Raw genomic sequence first — 18,889 nt, forward strand, 5'->3', positions numbered from 1 at the left:
TCTCAGGATGGATCCCAGGCCAGAAGCCAGGGCCTGGCTGCCCCTCCGTGCCTCCAAGAGAAAGTTCAGCGAGTTCAGGTCCCGGTGCCCTCCAGTGAGTGAAGGTGGTCCCTCCCAGCTGGGATTTGCGCCCGGGTTTCGCCCCGTGTTGGAAAACCGTCCACGTAGGAAGCCAGGCTGCATTTCCGCCCGGGACTGCGCTCCCACCTCCCACCTCCCACCTCCCTGCCCGGGTTCCCGCGCGGCCTCCCCGCGCCCACGAGGTGGCGCCTGCGCTCTAGAGGGCGCCTCCCCGGCGCGGCGAGAGCCACAGCGGCGCCCAGCGACAGCTCGAACCTGAGCCGCAGGATTCGGGGGACCGGAGGGCTTCGCCGTCCGCCAAGGTACGATTCTTGAGCCCCGGGCGTTTCCCTCGAGGTTGGGGTGAGCAGCGCGGCGGCCGCCGAGCCCCGCGTGCGGTCTGTGGAGACCACCGGGGAAGTCGGAGCGGCCGCACGTGTTTGCTCTTTCCTAAGCGGACGCGGAGACCCGCGGTCCGCGAGCTGCGCCTAGGGGCGGAGCACAACACTGGGTCGCTCGCGCAGACATCCTCCACCAGCCTGTGCGTCTGAGGAGCGTGCCTGGAACCCCAACAGCAGGTTCTAAGGGCAGAAGAGAGTTACTGCTGCCCAGAGCGACTTCAGCGTTGGAGCTGAGGGCTGATAAGATCTAAGCACCATTTCTCAAACTTGGCCGCGCATTGGGGTTGCTTGGGGAGCAGTAAGAAATGCTGACGCCCAATCCCGCACCCCAGAGACTCAAATATAAGTGGCCTGGGTTGGGGTCTGGGCATCTGAGTATATAAAAGCTTCCCAGGAGATCCCAACTAGCAGCTAAGTTTGAGGACCCTTGATCCAGAGGATTGGAGGAAACCCCCCCAGGTTGTTTGGTACAGCCCAGAGTGCTGATTCTTCTTCTCCTTCTCCTCCTCCTCCTTCTCCTCCTTCTTTAACAGACTTTTCATGCAGGAACTCTCTCCGCCTTCGAGCTGTCATACCGCAGGCAACGAGCCAGTACCTCCCTTCCCAACAGGCTGTTTCTGAAAGGGTTGAACTGGAAAGTGGGCAGGGAACAGAAAAACACTGATGTGGAATGTGAGCGAAGACTTAGGGGAAGTGCAGAGTGTTCCTCCTTCCCCTGATCCCACAGAAGTTCAGGGGCCCAGCTGGCGCCGCCCTCCTCATTGTGGTCAATGTAGCTGAGCAGGCTGAGTAAGAGCCCCTATACTCAATAAAAACGATTCCGTATCTTTATATAACAGCAAAGTGGTTACCAGCATGGGCTTCGAATCCCTAGGCCCAGCCCTTCCTTATGTGTGAAGTAATGTCTAATTACAGTTGGTTCTCATTATTCGCAGCAGTTATGTTTCATGTAGTTTAGTGGAAAACTCACAGAACCACCCCTTACCTGTGTTTCCTCCTCTGCAAAATGGTTATAATAGTATAAAACTCTTAGAGTTGCTGTAGGAATTAACAATAACAGATAATGTTTACTAAGAGCATACCTGTGCTAGGTGCCCTGTGAAGTGCTTTCTGTGAATTGCTGCATTTGACTCCTCATCCCACAAGATAGAACTGTAACTACCCCACTTGATAGCTGAGGAAGCTGGGGTTCAGAGAAGCCAAGGAACTTGCCTCACGGCTATGTAATTAATGAGAGGCAGGCCCTATACTGGAAACCAGTCAGTCTGACTCCAGGGCCCATGTGTAAACGTACAATAATCTGCTGTTTCCCTTACTCACTAAGAGAATGGAGAGAAGGCACTTAGCACAGGGCAGCTCATGGTGTCTTTTCCATAAATACCAGATATCATTGCTGCCCACCAAGCACTTGAACTCAATTGACTCATCTGTTCATTTAAAATACATTTATTATTGAGGGCCTACTATGTGCCAGGCAGTTTTCCAGATGCTAGAGATAAAATGGTAAGACCATCCTTCAGAGAACTCCCACTCTGGTAAATGAAAGAAACGAGAAGGAAGTACAGTGGATCCTCATTGTTCACAGATTATGTAGTTGCAAATTCTCCTCTTTGCGAAAGCATATTTGTAACCCCAAATCAATATTCAGAGCACTTTTGCGGTCATTCATGGACATGCCCAGAGTGGTAAAAACTTTAAGTCGCCCAACACCTATGTTCCCAGCTGAGGTCAAAACAAGGCAGCACTCTGACATCTTGTTCCAGCTTTTACACGTAAACAAGTGTCCTTTTTGTGGTCTAGTTAAGTGCCACATTTTTCACATTTTTGTGCTTTTTTCTGTTGGTGATTCTGCTGTTTAAATATGCCCCTGAGCATAGTGCTCAACTGCTGACAAGTGTTCTGAGCGCAGGAAGGCTGTGAATGTGCCTTCCAGAGAAAATATGTGTTAGATAAGCTTTGTTCAGGCATGAGTTGTAGTGGGTTTTGGCTATGAGTTCAATGGGAATGAATCAACAATATATATTAAATAAAATATCTTTAAACAGAAACACATATCAGACAAGGTTAGGTATTGATCTGTTGATGAAAATGTGACCAGAAGCTGGCAAGAACCTAACCTTAGAATTTTTCCCCAGGAGCAGAGCTTCAGTATTTGCTAATTCTGTGTTCATGGCAACCTTATAGAACATAACTGCCGTAAATGAGAAGAATCAATTGTGATTAGACATTATTGCACATGCAATGAAAGAATTAAGCGCAAAGATGGAGAGGCATTATAGAAGGAGCCTGGCTTGCCTTTGGGGTCCGAAAGGCTGAGAGGCGGCCATGTAGGGGGTGGGATGAGGAAAGTGTATTTAAGGCAGAAAAAGCAGCATAAACAAAGGCTCAGAGGTAGCCAAGAGCTTGGCAAGGTCAGGGAACTTGGGGGGAGCCAGTGTGCGGGGAGTGTGATAGTCCAAAGGAGCTAATACTATAATAATACAGATAGTGCAATAATAATAATATAACACAATAATGTACTGGAGAGGGGCTGGAGCCAAGATGGCACTGTGTTTTGTGGGCAGCTCTCATTCCATCCAGTTAGCCCAGTAATCCTGGCAGGCTGGGCAGGATCATTTCTGCCTTCCACAGATGATGACATTGATTCCCCGTGCAGTTGAATGTCTCGCTCAGTGTTACCCTGTGGGTAAGCAACAAAACCCGCCTCCCTAACCCCGTCTTAATCTACTGTTGAACAGACATTTGAATATTGATGAGAGTGATCAGGATACCATCTGGGCTGGAGATTTGGTTTGGGGGGGAATCAGTAACTAAGTGGGTACAGAAGCCATCAAGCATGGGTGAAACCACCTAGGACAGTGGGCAGAGTGTGGAGAAGAAAAGTTCCCATGTCCTTTTAAAGATAAAAATATTCCTGGTATAAAAACATTAATGTCTCCGTGAAAGAGTCCTAGGTAACTCCAGAGGGCAGAGTCGTAGTGAGGGTGGTCACAGAGACGTAGAAAAAGCAAATGTGAAGGTCTGACACAAACTACCCACTAAATACCAGGTCTGGTGCTGGGCCTCCCCTACTACAGGGCTGTCAGGTCTCAGTCTGTCTCTACAGGATAATGATCTTGAACATTTTTCTGTAAAGGGCCAGAGAGTAACATTAAAGCAGCCCTGTAGATGGTATGGAAATGGATGAGTGTAGCTGTGTTCCAATAAAACTTTATTTATGGATACTGAAATTTGAATTTCATATAATTTTAATGGGTCACAAAATGTTATTCTTTTGATTTTTTTCAACCATTAAAAAATGTAAAAATCATTCTTAGTTCACAAGCTGTATAAAAACAGGCAGTGGGGTTGGCTGTAGCCCATGGGCTGTAATTTGCTGACTATTGAACTAGAACCATGAGACCTAAGGGTCCGAAGGATACTCAATGTCAAACTAGTTGAATGCTTACCTGACCCATGAATCTCCATTGAACATTCTCAGCCATTTCCTGAGTGCCCCAATAAAATGGAACTTAGTCTCTGGGCAACTCATTCCATTGTCAGAAGTTTAAACTGTGCCATAGTTGGGGTTTCCCTAAAAGCAGATCATAAGACAAGGGTTTGGGTGCCAGGAACTTATTTGGGAAGTGATCCCAGAAAGTCCAGGGAGGGTGAAATGGACCGGGATGGGAGGATAGTGAATGAGTTAATGAGTGAGTTACCACTGGGGGAAGGGGCTCAAAGTTTCTGGGGACTCTTAGAGAGAGCATGTGTCCCAGCAGAGGCAGAGAAGCTGGGGTACTCCCCCTACCTTCCATCGCTCATCGGCAGAGGGTCTCTCACCCCCTGCCCTCAACTTCTGCACACTATGCAGTACATTCCCAGCTGCCAGAAAATTACCTTCAGGCAAAAGGAAGTGAGAGGCAGCCTGTGAGTCTGGAAGCTCACCGCAGGGAACCTCCCGGGGGGGCACTAACGAGTACAGATGGACAACCAAGCGTTTCTGACTTTATTTTCTAAAGTGTGCTGTGCACACCACTGGGGGCCTTGTGGGATGGTCTGGTGTGACGTGCAGTCATGGCGCTAAAGAACATTGAAGTCTCAGACCAGCATGGGTTTTCCCTCTTTAAACTGTTTCTTTGATCCTGCCCTGCCTCCCACCCCAGCACTCTGCTGCTCTCTCTCCCCAGAGCAGGAGCTCCAGCTACCCTGGACTTTCACTTCCTTGAACTTGCCAGACTCTTCCTTCGACTACAGTCAACGAAAGAAGTCTCCGTGAAGTACTAGAGTATTTTTTAACATGTGCTCATCTCCCTTTCTGTGGAAAAGACAGCAGTCCTCAAGTTCAGGGCATGAAACAGGCAACTGTAGCTAGCTAAAATGGAATAACGTTTTATGTTTGTTTTTACCATTTCCACCTATATTGCCATGTAACATGGCAAGTGTTTCTGGTTCTGCATTTACAGTAGTAAAATAAAGTTTCCTTTAAAATAAATTTGTACAAATAATGGGTCCACTTAAAAATGTTAAGTAATGGTGTAGGTGGTATGAGAATATAATTAAAAATCATAGTCGCCACCACATACTGAGCACTTACAAGGTGCTGGGCGCTATCTAAGCACTATATTTTAACCAGTCCTCACCACAGTCACATGGGTATTATTTGTGGGAGGTACTATTATTAGCTGAGAAAACAACCATAGGGAAGTTAAGTAACTTGCCCAAAGTTGTATAGTTAGTAAGTGACAGAACTGGAAAATGAATCGGGTGGTCTTGCTGCAGAGTTTGTGTTCCTAAATCACCAGATTACCCTGTTTCTCAAATTCAACTAAAGAAAAAAGGGGAGGCACGTGAAGATGATAGCTGAGTTACTGATATGAGAGGAAAACTGCCTTGCTTATCGATCTGAAATCTGTCTCCCTGAGTGTGCTGCCCCTTGGTTGTCCTACTTTCTCCTGGAGCCCCAGGGAACAAATCTGTCCGCCTTTCCTCACTACAGTCCTTCAGATGGCAGAGAACCAGTCGGCCCTCCCGGGTCTTCCCTGTTCTAGATTACACGCTGCCGGCTACTTCTGCTTATGCGCCCTTGTGTGTTCTTGGCATCTTCCCCTAAACACAGGGCCTCTTTCTTCCTTATTCTTTTTTATTAACAGAACTTAGTTATTTTTGTTGCTGTGCCACTTTTTTTGCAGGCCTCCCACAGCTCATCCTGGGCCCAAGGTAGATGGCTGTGGTTGGGGTGACTGATGTGGCAAAGGCAGCTAGATGGTGGTGTCAGGAGGGAGGCAGTTCACTCTAGGAGAGCCCCTCTGGACCACGGAGGCTGGTGATGCTCATTCTTGGCAGGCCAGAGATGGAGCTCCTCCAGTGCCCATGGAGCACACCAGGCTGAATGGGACAGACTAACCAGATTCCCGGGAGCCTGGTGAGGACGCCTGACCACAGCTGTAGTAAATCACAATAGTACAGGCACTGGGAAGCAGGCTGAAAACTTTGTCAGCTTGTCAGCACATTTCTTCCCCTATAGGAAAGTTCACACGGGAAGCCAGATTCTAGTTAGACGTTGGTACTTATGGAATTAAAGCAAGGTGAGCAGGATGAATGTTTTTAATAGCCAGGATACCCTTAGATACTCTGAGGGATCTAAGAGCCCAGAAGGGCATCACTGCTGGTCTAATTCCCCATCCCTGTGCTCATGGTAGACATGACTGATCAGTTACCAAATCTTTGTCTTCCTACTGTCCCCGGACCAACCTTAAGCTCTTTATCAGGAGAGTATTCCAGGAGGCTCTGCCAGCCCTCTGAACTGCCTGTAATGCTCCCTCAAAGGTTTCCAGAGCTCCCACTACTCTGGACAATGAGCGAGATAAGATAGACTCAAAAAGACTTGCTTTTCTGTAATGTTTTTTCTGAGCTCACATACCACCATTTCTCTCTACCTAATAGTCCTTCAGCTTATGTTATTACAATTGGCTTTTTTTTTTTCATTATCAAGTCTTGATTTGATTTCCAGGCCTTGTTCTTCCTTCTTTTTCTGGAGGCACATCCTGTCCTGTCCCTAAGAACTTTTACAGATACGTAGTCACAGATGTGTGTGCCTTCCATTGACATGGTCTCTCCATATTTTGGGGTGACCTGTATACTTCCCAGTGACAATGTCTTGCAGCCAAGAGCAACTTTCTGGGATACTGAGTGTTCCATTATAGAATGCGCTGCATCACAGTTTTAAGCTGTCACTACTGTTATCATTCCTCTATGCCTGGGGTCTGGGGTACAAGGGATGGAGAGGGATGGGTCAGGAAAGGAAGCTCATGGTGCTAAGCCAACAAACCATTCAGTTTGCTGTTAAGAGCATTGGCTATGCTTATCTGAAGCGTTAGGAGTCCTATTATTTCAGAGCAAACAAATTTTGCCAGCCTTTACAAACGTACATTTTGTATACATGGCCTCTCTTCCCACCCATATTAAAGAATCTTGACTTCCCTGTAAGTAGGATAAAGTGCATACAGAGAATCCGTGGCATCTGGGGTCACTGAGGGAGGCCTCCTTGAGAGGAGAAAGTGGGCCTCGCCCTCAGGGGCTGCCCGTCTGACAGGCGAGATTCAGTTGTCTCACTAGGAAGACTTCTAGTCTGATGAGAGGCACAGTACCTAACCTCAGGGAGTCTGATAGAGAAAAGAAGCATACAGTGTCTTTGGTGCAAACTATTTCCCTCCCTGCGGATAATTGCTATTTCTGCTCTTTCTCTTCAGTCTATCAATAGCCAGGGAGTGGGGCTGGCTTCATTCACAACTCCATTACTTGTGTACAAATGCATTCCAGAGGGCCAGGGGTTGTGAGGGTCAGCCCAAGAATTTGTTTGTTTTTAATAGACTTGTTTTGTTTTAGACCAGTTTAGATTTTTTTTTAACATAAGTATTTTTTTATTAAGGTATTATTGATATACACTTTTATGAATGTTTCACATGAAAAACAATGTGGTTACTGCATTTACCCATATTATCAAGTCCCTAGCCATACCCCAATGCAGTCACTGTCCATCAGTGTAGTAAGAATTCACTATTTGCCTTCTCTGTGCTGCGCTGTGTTCCCCATGACCCCCCACACCATGTGTACTAAACATAATACCCCTCAATCCCCTTCTCTCTCTCTCCCCACCCGCCCTCCCACACCCATTCCTTTTTGGTAACCACTAGTCCCTTCTTGGAGTTTGTGAGTCTGCTACTGTTTTGTTCCTTCAGTTTTGCTTCATTGTTATACTCCACAGATGAGGGAAATGATTTGGTACTTTAGACCAGTTTAGATTTACAGAAAAATTGAGATGATAGTACAGAGAGTTCCTATATATCCCACAACCAGTTTCCTTTATTATTAACGTTAACAAACATACTATGGTACATTGATTATAATTAACAAACCAATTTTGATACATTATTAGTGACCAAAGTCATTCAGATTTTCTCAGTGTTTATCTGATGTCCTTTTTCTGTTGCAGGATATCACCAAGCTCCCACATTACATTTAGTTGTCCTTAGGCCCCAACTGGCTGTGACAGTTTATCAGAATTTCCTTGTTTTTGCTGACCATGAAAGATTGCAGGAGTACTGGTCAGGTATTGCAGAATACCCCTCTATTGGACTTTGTCTGGTATTTTTCTCATGATTGGACTAGGGTGATGGGTTTTGGAGAGAAAATCGTACGAGTGAAGTGCCATTTTGGTCACATCATGTCAAGCATACATAGTACCAGCTGGACTTATCATTGCTGATGCTAACCTTGATCACCTGACTGAGGAGGCGTTTGTCAGATGTCTCCACTGTAAAGTTACTCCATTTCCCCTGTTCCACATTGTAGTCTTGGAAGGAGATCATTACGTAGTAGCCTAAGCTTAAGGGATGGGGAGTTCTATTCTCCCTCCTTGAGGGCAGTGTATCTGCATAATTGATTTCACAGTCCTCTGCATGGAACATTTGGCTCTTCTCTCCGATGTATTAATTTTTCTTTTTATTTATAGTGGTATGGACTCATGGATTTTATTTTATACTCTGGTTATATTCTGGTACTATTTTATTTGTTCTGTTGAGATTATTCCAGCTTTGCACACTGGGAATGGAATTTCTGTTTTTAAACTAGCTCCTTTACATATGTCTTAATATATATTAGAGTTTAAGATCCACGTAGGCCTGAGTTCCTACCCCAGTCCCACCACTTACTCACCCTGTGTGTTTTCTCGGCAAGTTGCTTGACCACTTGGGCCTCAGTTTTCTCAGCCGAAAATGGAGCTAATATTGCTACCCTTTAATTAGGGTTATTGACTAAGATGCATAGGGTAAGTGCTCTTAGAACTTGTTATTATTGTTTGTTTGGTATTCAAATTCCTTCTGAACCTAGTTCCATAAGGTTACCAATCCAAGCCAAGAATGTATTTATAATACTTACCCTGTAGGATGTCAGGCTTGTGTAGCAGATGTTCCTGTACTGTGTCACCTTGTCCCTGGTCACTTCCTCACCCCTTTGACCCAGTATTCTTTCCGAATTCCTGCCTCTAAGTCACACCACACTCCAACCAAACAACCCACTTAAAGTGCCATCCACCAGTTCACACGTGTATGTCCTCATTCCCTCACACCCCCATTGAGCACCACTTCCTCTGTGACACCACCTGACGGCTGAGCAAGAAGTCCCCTCCCCTCCTGTGAGCTGCCCGAGCACCAGCTGTGCCCACCAGTGCCCTTCCGCCCTCCTGTGGGAACCTGCACCAGAGCAGAGTGCACTGTCCACCAACGAGCCTCATCTTTGTTCATCTCTCTATCTCGCCTGTACACGCTGGGCTCCCCACCCCAGTCTGTGGTCTTCTTTGCACCTGTGGTAATTTTGACAAGACAAAGGAAGTCGAGGAAAGGTCATATCCTGGGTGTTGACTGGGCCTAACTGGGTACTGTGAGGGCAGACTCTCAGAGGACGAGAGGCTGACCCTGGGTTGCTTCCACTTATATACATTTATTTTTCATTATAAAATTTACCATTTTAACCATTTAAAAATGTACAGTTAAGTAGCATTAAGTGCATTATATTATTGTATAACCAACTGTTAACCACCATCCATCTCTGGGACTTTTTCATCTTCCTAAACTGAAATTCCATGCTCATTAAACAGTGCATTTAATTGCTTAATTAATTTTAATTTCCTCTCTATTCCCTCCTTCCTCCAACCTCTGACAACCACCATTCTACTCTCAGTCTCTATGATTTTGGCTACTCTAGGTACCATATATACATGGAATCATACAACATTTGTCCTTTTTGCAACTGGCTTATTTCACTTAGTATGTCTTTAAGCTTCATCCGTGTTGGAGAATGTGTCAGACTTTCCTTCCTTGTTAAGGCTGAGTAGTGTTCTATTGTATGCACATACAGCATTTGGTTTCTCCATTCACCACTTCACAATGGGCACTTGGGTTGCTTCCACCTTTCGGCTGTTGTGAATAATAATGCTATGAACATGGTGTATAAATATCCCTGCTTTCAGTTCCTTTGGGTGCATATCCAGAGTGGAATTGCTGGATCATAAGGTAATTCTATATTTTATTTTTTGAGGGATTGCAGTACCATTTTACTCTAGCTGCATCATCTCCACCAATGCACAAAGGTTCCTATTTCCTCACATCCTTGCCAACAGTTACTATTTTCTGGGTTTTTTGTCTTTTGTTTTTGGTAATAGCCATTCTGACAGGATCTCATTGTGGTCTTGATTTTCATTTTCCTAATGATTATTTATGTTGAGCATCTTTTCATGTGTTTATTGGCCATTTCTGTATCTTCTCTGGAGAAATGTCTATTCAAGTCTTTGCCCATTTTTGAATCAGGTTGAGTTGTAGGAGTTCTTTATATATTCTAGATATTAATCCCTTGTCAGATACATGATTGGCAAATATTTTCTCCCTTTCTGCCTTTTCTCTCTGTTGACAGTATCCTTTGATACACAAAACTTTAATTTTGATGAAGTTCAATTGATCTGTTTTTCTACTGTTGCCTGTGCTTATGATGTCATATCCAAGAATCATTACCAAATCTAATGTCTTGAGAGTTTTCCTCTATGTTTTCTCATAAGAGTTCATAGTTTTAGATCTTATGTTTAGGTCTTTGATCCATATTTGGTAATTTTGTTGTATGGTATCAAATAAGGATCCAGCTCCATTCTTTTGCATATGGATATCCAGTTTTCCCAACACAATTTTTTGGAATGAAATGACTGTCCCCATTGAATGGTTTTGGCACCCTGTAGAAAACCATTTGACCATTTATTTGAAGGTTTATTTCTAGGCCTTCTATTCTGTTACATTGGTCTGGATGTCAGTATGTATGCCCGTAATATACTGTTCGAATTACTGTATCTTGTTTTAATTTGAAATCAGAAAGTTTGAGTTCACAACTTAGAGCTTAGAACTCACAGCTAGTTCTTTTTCAAGATTGTTTTGTCTCTTTGGGGTTCGTTATGAATTTTTCTATTTCTGCAAAGATGTCATTGGGGTGAATGATAGAGATGGCATTAAATCTGCAGATTGCTTTGAGTACTGTTGACATCTTACTATTAAGTCTTCTAATCCAGGTGCATGCACTGTCTTTCCATTTATTTTCATCTTTAATTTGTTTCAGCATGTAAGTTTTCAGTGTACAGGTCTTTCACTTCCTTGGTTAAGTTTATTCATAAGTATTTTATTCTTTCTTGATACCTCTACTTTTGGAGGCCTCCTGATCTATTGAAAACTGACAAAACGCAAAATGAGATACCATAAGGCTGGTCAGTTCAAACTGCCTGATCCTCTTTGTGTTTCTCAGGGACAGCATATGTAGACAGTGATAGGACTAGATAGTATCAGAAGCCTAACTTTGAGTCCCTTTGTGAATGTGGGGTCCACCTGTCTCCTCACCCCCACGCAATGGAAGGAAAGGGCCTGAGCAGTTCCTCTGAGTAGGGTAGGGGTAGGAATAGCATAATATTCCCTCAGGTGAGCCCTGTGGGCAGATCCAGCCTGAGGTCCCCTAGGCTAATGGAAGCATCTCTCCAGATGGTGATGCTAAGACCATTCAGACCCCTTTGAAGCCTCCCGCTTCCAAATTTCCAAGTTCCCAGAGCACCAGGATCATGGAGACGTTCTACCTGGAACAGAAACAGTCACCCAGAGGTGCAGCTGAAATAGAACAGCCAACTTGCACACCCCCACAGTCTTGCTAACCCTGTGGGGATTTTGTCTGCAGCATTTCTGGCCCACAAAAGTTTCAGTATGAGGAGTTCTGTGAAGACAAAGGTGAGGGAGCACAGAGTGTGAGGGCAGTGCCTCCTCAGGCATTTCCCCCCAGACCCCAGGAAGGCTTCTAAACGGGAGGCCCCTCCCTTTCTGTTATTCAACTGCCTTATGTCTTTCTTGACCTTCAGGTCACTGGTGAAATCCCTTCTTTTTCAGGCACTGGATTTATTTTTCTTCTCTTTTTTTGGCCTGTGGTGATGCACATGCAACACACACATGCACACGCACATTCTGTATCACTGCAAATGCCTGCAGAATTCATAGGCTGCAGTGCCTGGAAACACTGTCTCCTTTTCTCTCTTTCCTCCTTCTCCCTGCTGAAGCCTGTTATTGTCTTATCCGCAGCCGGAAGCCCCCTCTGTTACAGGGCCGGGTTCCTGGCCACTTGTTCTACTCCAGCTGCTGCTCCTGCAGGTCCCAGCCAACTCCTATTTCCATAGCAACTGAAACTCATTTTTCCATCCCTGTGTTTCCACTTTGGAAATAAACCCATAATAGTCTTTAAAAGGAAAAAAAAATTGAGCTACATCTGGCACAGTTAACTTGAACTAAAGAGAATTCTTAGCTCCCTGGACTCCCCTGGTCCCCTAAAGACCCTGTACTACTTCCCTGTGCCCGCCTCCACCCCGTCAACTCCCCATGACTCCTGGCTCAAAAGCAGGTTTGAGGAGAAGTCTGTGTGGGTCCTTTCTCCCTTTAAATTAATGCAAAGTGACTTTCTGCTTTGCCAACCCAAGAAGAAGAGGAGGTTAGAGGCTCTATACCTTTGCATCAGGTGATGCTAACCTGCGTTACCAGGGGTGCCTGTGTATTTACCCTCCCCCTGGCCCAAGAGGACAGAGGTCACCTGAATATGTCATTGTGTCATCTCGGAAGATGAGTCTCTCCCTCTGACTCTTGATGAGCATGACTGAGGCTGAGCAAGATTTGATGACTACACTCCCTGTGTGGTGGTTTGGCTGGCATTCCACATACAGAAGCCTAGGAGCATGATGTGACCGGGCCAGGGAAAGCTCTCCCTTCTCCCACCCCCCAAAAGACTTTCCTTATTGACTTGACCCATCCCTGGCGCCTAAAACCCCGCTATTGGCTGTGTATACCACTGGGCTCACCCTCTGTCTTCTATTAAAAATGTGAAGTACATGTTAAGTTCTGGTCAGCTGGGACGCTTCCTCCCCAGCACTGTACCTTGCACATAGTTGGCGCTCAATTAATGTTTGTTGGCTTGAATTAATGTTTTAGCATATAGTGGTTCAACAGATAGCTTTATAATCTGACATCTGGCCAGGAACACTTTTGGAATTGAACTCTAAATAAGCATATATTGGCAAGAAGGGTTTTTTTTTTGTTTTTTACTTACCACTATATAAAATTATCCCACTCTCCTGTATCCTACCCATACTACCTTCAATGTGGATAACTGGGAGTCACATGCAACAAGCAGGAATCAGTTTCTACTACAGTAGTTTGTTCCTAGGGCTGCTCAAAAAACAGTGTGCTGGAAAATAAGGAGTGTCATTAAACACCTCCAAGGGGGAGACCCTGCTTGTGTAAACACGGGTCTATATCTCTACAACATGCTACCCCACCCACTCCTGCTGCCCATGTGAGCTGAGCTTTTTGAGTCACTCTGACATGTTTTTTAACCCAACGTGGGGGAAGAGCCCCCACTGTCTGTTCAACTCTGGCTATGAAAAATACAAGCTGCGTTTGACTGAATGACAAAAAGAAATCTGTTGAGCCGGGAAGCATAGTAAATACCGTGACTCTGTGCAAATGTGCACAGCCCAAACAGCTTTTCCAGTCTGGAAAATGAAGAGATTTGTCTGTGCAAAACCAGCTAAGTCTCTGCCCCTCCTCCTTCCCAGCGGTCCACCCCCACCCCCTGGCAAGGCCTCCGACCCTGCCCAGACATTCAGTCATCAGTTTTCATCCTTTGTGACTAGCATTGCCCCAGGAAATAACATTGCCCTGGCTCTGGGGAGATGCGCCAGCCTCTCCCAGGCATCTCTGAGATGTCTGTCTGGTTGGGTTTTGCCAATCATCCCTGACCTTGGCCAGATTTGGCTCCTAGCAGAATTGTGCAGGCTGCCAGGTGGGTCTGCTGGCTCCTTTTCTCTTGCTCACTCCCTGCTTTCTCCTCCTCCTCAACTTTCCCCCTTTTGCTTTGAAAGACCCTTTATCCCACCCCTGCTATCATGACAGTGTTTAAAGGGAAGACTTGCAAAAGGTGAAGGTTTAAAAGCATTCGCTTTAGGCTAGTACAGGGGGTGGATGTGAAATAGGAAATTTCCCCATGACTCAAGAACTGCTGGGGCCAGGACAACCTCTGGTGGACACGGTTTTTATCTGGGAGGGATTTACAGGAAAAATCTGGGTCTGCACCTTGCCTTGAAGGTATATTTGCATCACAGCTAAGCTGTTTTTCCTTTGATGGTATGTTTGGGGCCCGGGGCAGGGCTGGATGGTGTAGTGCTGACAAGACCGGGGGCCAATAACACCCACTGGAGGACTACAGCAGAAACAACATATCCAACCTACAGTTCAGGGCATTGGAAAGGGCACCGGGATAGGAATTGGAAGCAATTGGTTTGAATCTCTCTGCTCTGAGTGGGGAATATCTGTGTTATTCACCCCCATACTCACGCGTCCCGCAGAAGCCTGCCGAAAGCAGGTGCTCTGCTACTGGTCGTTGGGTCAGTGAGTGAATGACTGAGCCCATAACCTTGGATACTCTTCCTCTCTGAGTCTCAGTTTCCTCCTCTCTATCAAAAATAATATGACAAAACCTAGTACTCACTCTAAGGCCTAGCTCACCAAGTGAGAGCGTGTGTGTGTGAGACAGACAGCGAGTGAGGAAGAAAACAAAAATGTGAATATCCTTTGTCCTCTGTAAATTGGAATTTAAAAGGCATTTTGTCTCAGATTCTGTGCTTGACCTTTAATGTTTATTTCCTCTATCAAGATGAGGGGCGATATTCCACAGTGTCCTCTGAACCCTGAGTTCTCATCCTATATTCCGAGTACCCTAAGGACAGGAAAGCACTTTTACTGCTTTTAAGTGAGCAGTTTAAATCTGAGAACAATGATTACTAAAGTTCTTGGCCTTGGCTACTGCCATGCTTGTCCCATACTTGGCTCCAGAACCCCTGAAACTCTCCCCAGGACTGAACTTGCCTTAGCTCAAACAGCAGATTTCCATCAAGTGCAAGGGAGAATCCGACCTCCAGATCCTTTGCCCATGCTGTGTCCTCTGCCTCAAACACTCACCTTCCCTTTTCCTTGTCCAATTCAGCTCATTCTTCAGATCTCAGCTAGACTTCATGTCTTCCAGAATACGTTCCCCGACTCCTCCCTTCTTCCTTGCATGTTAAGCTTCCTCCTCCTTGCCCTCTCCTTCACTTCCCCTATCTGAGGGCTCACCCCACTGAATTTCAGTTTCTCGTTCATTTGCCTCCCTCTTAAACTGTGAGCCCCCTGAGGATGAGGACTGTGTCATTCTTGTTCACTGATGTAACCTCAGTATATATCACAGTGCCAGATACCGAGAAGGTGCTCAATAAATGCACATATATTGATTAAATGAATAGCCACAGTGTGGGCAGAGATGAGAGAGAGAGACTGGAGTCACGAAGGTTCTCTTAGGGGAGGGTGTTGCATTTGCTGAAGTGTAGAAACTACACTTCTCCTTCTGCCAAAATGGCTTGCATACAAACTACGCATGCAAATACATGCACACCCAGAGACTCATGCATACACTCTGCTGCAGGCAATCACTTGTGCAGTGCACTTTACCTTACTCTGAAATGTCTCTTCTTGTAATCTCCTCCCACTCACCTTTCTCATTCCCTATATAGAGGGAATTGCAAGAATACAAGGACCTAACTGACAGAGTAGAGGTAATGCCAGGGAAAGAGATTTGATTAACAGTCAGAGCTTTGCCTAACATCTTTCCTCCTCTTTCTCTGTACTCTAGATTACTGTACCATCTCATTGCAAGGAAATTCTACTTTATTATGGAAAGCTCAGGAAGATGCCTTAACTTTGAAAAGTAGCTTAGTGCATGGTTCTGTCAGCTCTTTGGAGTCCTACCAAATAAATGTGTCTTTGGCAAATAACTCCCAACTCTGTGCCTCAGTTTCCCTCTTGTCTCTCATGGAGATAAGGAACAGAAACTGTACTCCAAGCACAGTATCTTTTTTAAGGGGAAAAAGCTCCTTAGATACACCTTGTCATGATTTTGTGAAGTATGAGAGGAAGGAGGGTGTCAGTGAGTTTTAAGTTGTTTCTAAGGCTGACTTGAATATGGTCAGAGGCTGAAGAAGTGACAGCTTGCCTTAGCCAAGGAAAGAGTTCGGAACTGGCCACATGAACTGTGAGAGAAGGAGAGGAGGAGAATTTCTGAAGGGGGTGGGAGGGTGGTTGGTAAGGATCCAGCTGGCAGCAGGTACAGCGTGATAGAGTGGCAGGAGCCTGAACGTGTTTCATGAGCCCCGGGACGAGCAGTCCTTCCTTAGCGCGCCAGACACGTGCACTTTCACCGCGTGGCTTCATCTGACCCGTGCCAGCCTCTCTTCCCAGCACTGCCCGCCACACTGCACATGGACAGGACCCACTTCCTGGGTCAGATTGCTGACTGGAGGTGCTCAGATTCAGCTGGACTGCTAGACAGGTTTTGTTTAGCTCGTGTCAGCCTTTGCAATATTTTTCATTTAAATCTGCTCCTGAATTAGGAGACTTCATGTAAAATCCAGATCTCCACCTCGGAAATATGGATGACCTGACAACACAGGGTGCACATTCTTCCACTGTAACCAGCCAGAGGTGAACAGCTGCTGTCCTTGTCCCAGAGGGCTTGTTATCTCCCGTCCCAGCTACTGCCACCCATTGTTCCTGGAGGCTGAGACCAGTGTCAGCTGCCTCTTATCACCCTACCCGCCAGGCCATTTATGTTACTTGCTGGGCCCTGAAGGCACCTGAGGGTCTGTGACCTCTGCCTGGGTGAGGGCCTTCTGTCCCCTAGGCCATGGAGGATGCACTGAACCCCCTTTCCTCCCTGCTCCCAGCCGATGCAGATTTGTACAGAATCTCAGTGCCGAGGGATAGGCTCTTTCTGCCTTTAAGGGGTGAGGTGCCATTCATTACCATGAAGAAATACAAGGCCATGGGCTCAGGAGCAGGCAAGGACTTGTTCCTCCTTTCCCTGATAACACACTCCCACTCAGGCAGTAACCTTCTGGGAATCATGCCCAGGACTTTTCTTTTTCTATTCCATTAGTGACTTTCAGAAAGGACATTTCAGCCAGCTAAAGGGAGCAGATGGCACTGTATCAAGCCTCCTGCAGGAGAAGGATTGGGGTGGGGGTGGGGAATCAGGGCTTTCCTGTGATTTGTTCTTGTACTTGGTAAGCTTTGATCTCCCAGGTTATTGAGGTATGTTCTCCTGAAGAAGGTTCAGGCCTTGCTTATCCTTGATCACTGAAGTCACTGTTCTCCTTGCCCTTCTTTCATAAACAAGGAAATTTTAACAGAGCTAAGAGAGGCTTTTTCATGCACTTTAGGAAAGAATGAGCAATGGAAAAAGGAAATTGAGAGCTTTGGGGAGTTTATAGCAGAGGAGCATTTGAGTTTGAAATAGGAGCTGGGAATCCATATGTTTGGGAGGGAAGAGAAGAAAAGAACAGCCACACGCACAGAACTTCAAGGGTAAGTGTGGAAATAGTTATGGGAAAGAGGGCAGGGAAGCCCATGCGGTCTCCCTTTATCAGACCCAGATGTTCAGGCAACAGTTCTCAGGATGCCCATGAAAGGGCTCAGAGCCTGCTGTGTGAGACTCTGTTTTCTTAACCACCAAGGGGCACGTGAAATCAGTGGCTGGGAGCTTTCCACCGCATGCCCAGTGGCTCCCTGAGGCCCTGAAGGGGTCTATGCCCTGTGCTGCACCAATTAGACACAGGCTGGGCTGCCTTCAGGCAAGACTGGTATCTGTCCCTGCCTGTCAGCCCCATCAAGGATGGACAGCCCAACCTGCCTTTCCTGACCCCTGCCCCAACCGTGGAATGCAGGAGTTGGAAGGCTCAAGTTCACCTCTCAGTGCCACCTGCCTACTTGACTTAGCTCTTTGAGCCTCAGTTTCACCATTTTTTAAATGGGAAAAATCATTTGTGAGGTACATACAAGATGTAATTAAAGAACTTTGCAAAGAATAAGCATAGAACATGTTTTAAAAATTATTCATTATACTTTAAAACATTACTATGGAAAATTTCAAACATATGCTCAAGTAGACAGAATAACCCTCATACACCCATCACCTAGGGTCCACAGTGATCAACGCATGGCCAATCTTATTTCTTCTCTATCTCCACCCACTTTCCATATCCCCATGTTATTCTGAAGCAAATACAGGTGATACCTGAGAGGTATTGTATTATTTTATCCCATTATCAAACTTTATATGGCTGACTTACACCCTCAACCGATTGGAACTTACTCAGTCCTTACATGTCCCTTTCGGTACCCCTTCCCCTTCCCTAGTACATCTACCACCACCACCGTGCCCCTGGTTCCCTAAACCCCTCTCCAAGCCATTAGTCCTACAAAACTGCCATGATTGACAGCAGCACAGGTTGTAAGCCCTGGGAGGACTGAGATGTATTTGCATTTTACCAAACTCCGATATCTTCACAGATCGGAACTCTAAAAGGTGGACACTGGAGCATCAATACCTGGAAGGAAAAGAAGATACTGGGCCATTTCAAGCCCTCCAGACCCTTGACATAAAGCTTAAGCCCTACGGGAAATGACTGGTGCTTTTCTTCTAGGACAAGGGCACTTGGGGCCAAGAACACTGGTGAATTATGTCCTTCCTCAGACACTGGCTGTGGGAGAATCAGGGCTCTTCCTCTCCCAGCAGATGCTCTCCTGCTGAGTGAAGTATGTGATGGAGCCATGAGTACGAGATTCAGTCTGTCCTCGATTCCTTGTGGAGTGGAGAGAAAGCAGGCCCAGAGACCAGGAGACCTGGTTCAAATTCAAGATTAAGTGAGATAATGCTATATCCATTAAGATCATCTTGGTGGCAAGGACAGAAAAATCGAACCCAAGATGGCTTTGAGCAAAAAAAAAGAATTTGGGACT

At 45.9% G+C, this 18,889-nt stretch overlaps 1 protein-coding gene across 1 annotated transcript in view; it reads left to right on the plus strand.

The window, feature by feature from the left end:
• Nucleotides 1-215: 215 nt before the first annotated feature.
• Nucleotides 216-18,889, plus strand: part of LOC130681089 (chromodomain-helicase-DNA-binding protein 9-like) — a 167,230-nt gene continuing 148,556 nt past the window's right edge. The window contains exon 1 of the mRNA XM_057493257.1: nucleotides 216-383. The gene's annotated coding sequence lies outside the window, so the exon portion shown is untranslated. The remainder of the gene's footprint in view (nucleotides 384-18,889) is intronic.

Source organism: Manis pentadactyla, chromosome 15, assembly GCF_030020395.1.
Source record: "Manis pentadactyla isolate mManPen7 chromosome 15, mManPen7.hap1, whole genome shotgun sequence".
Lineage (NCBI taxonomy): Eukaryota > Metazoa > Chordata > Mammalia > Pholidota > Manidae > Manis > Manis pentadactyla.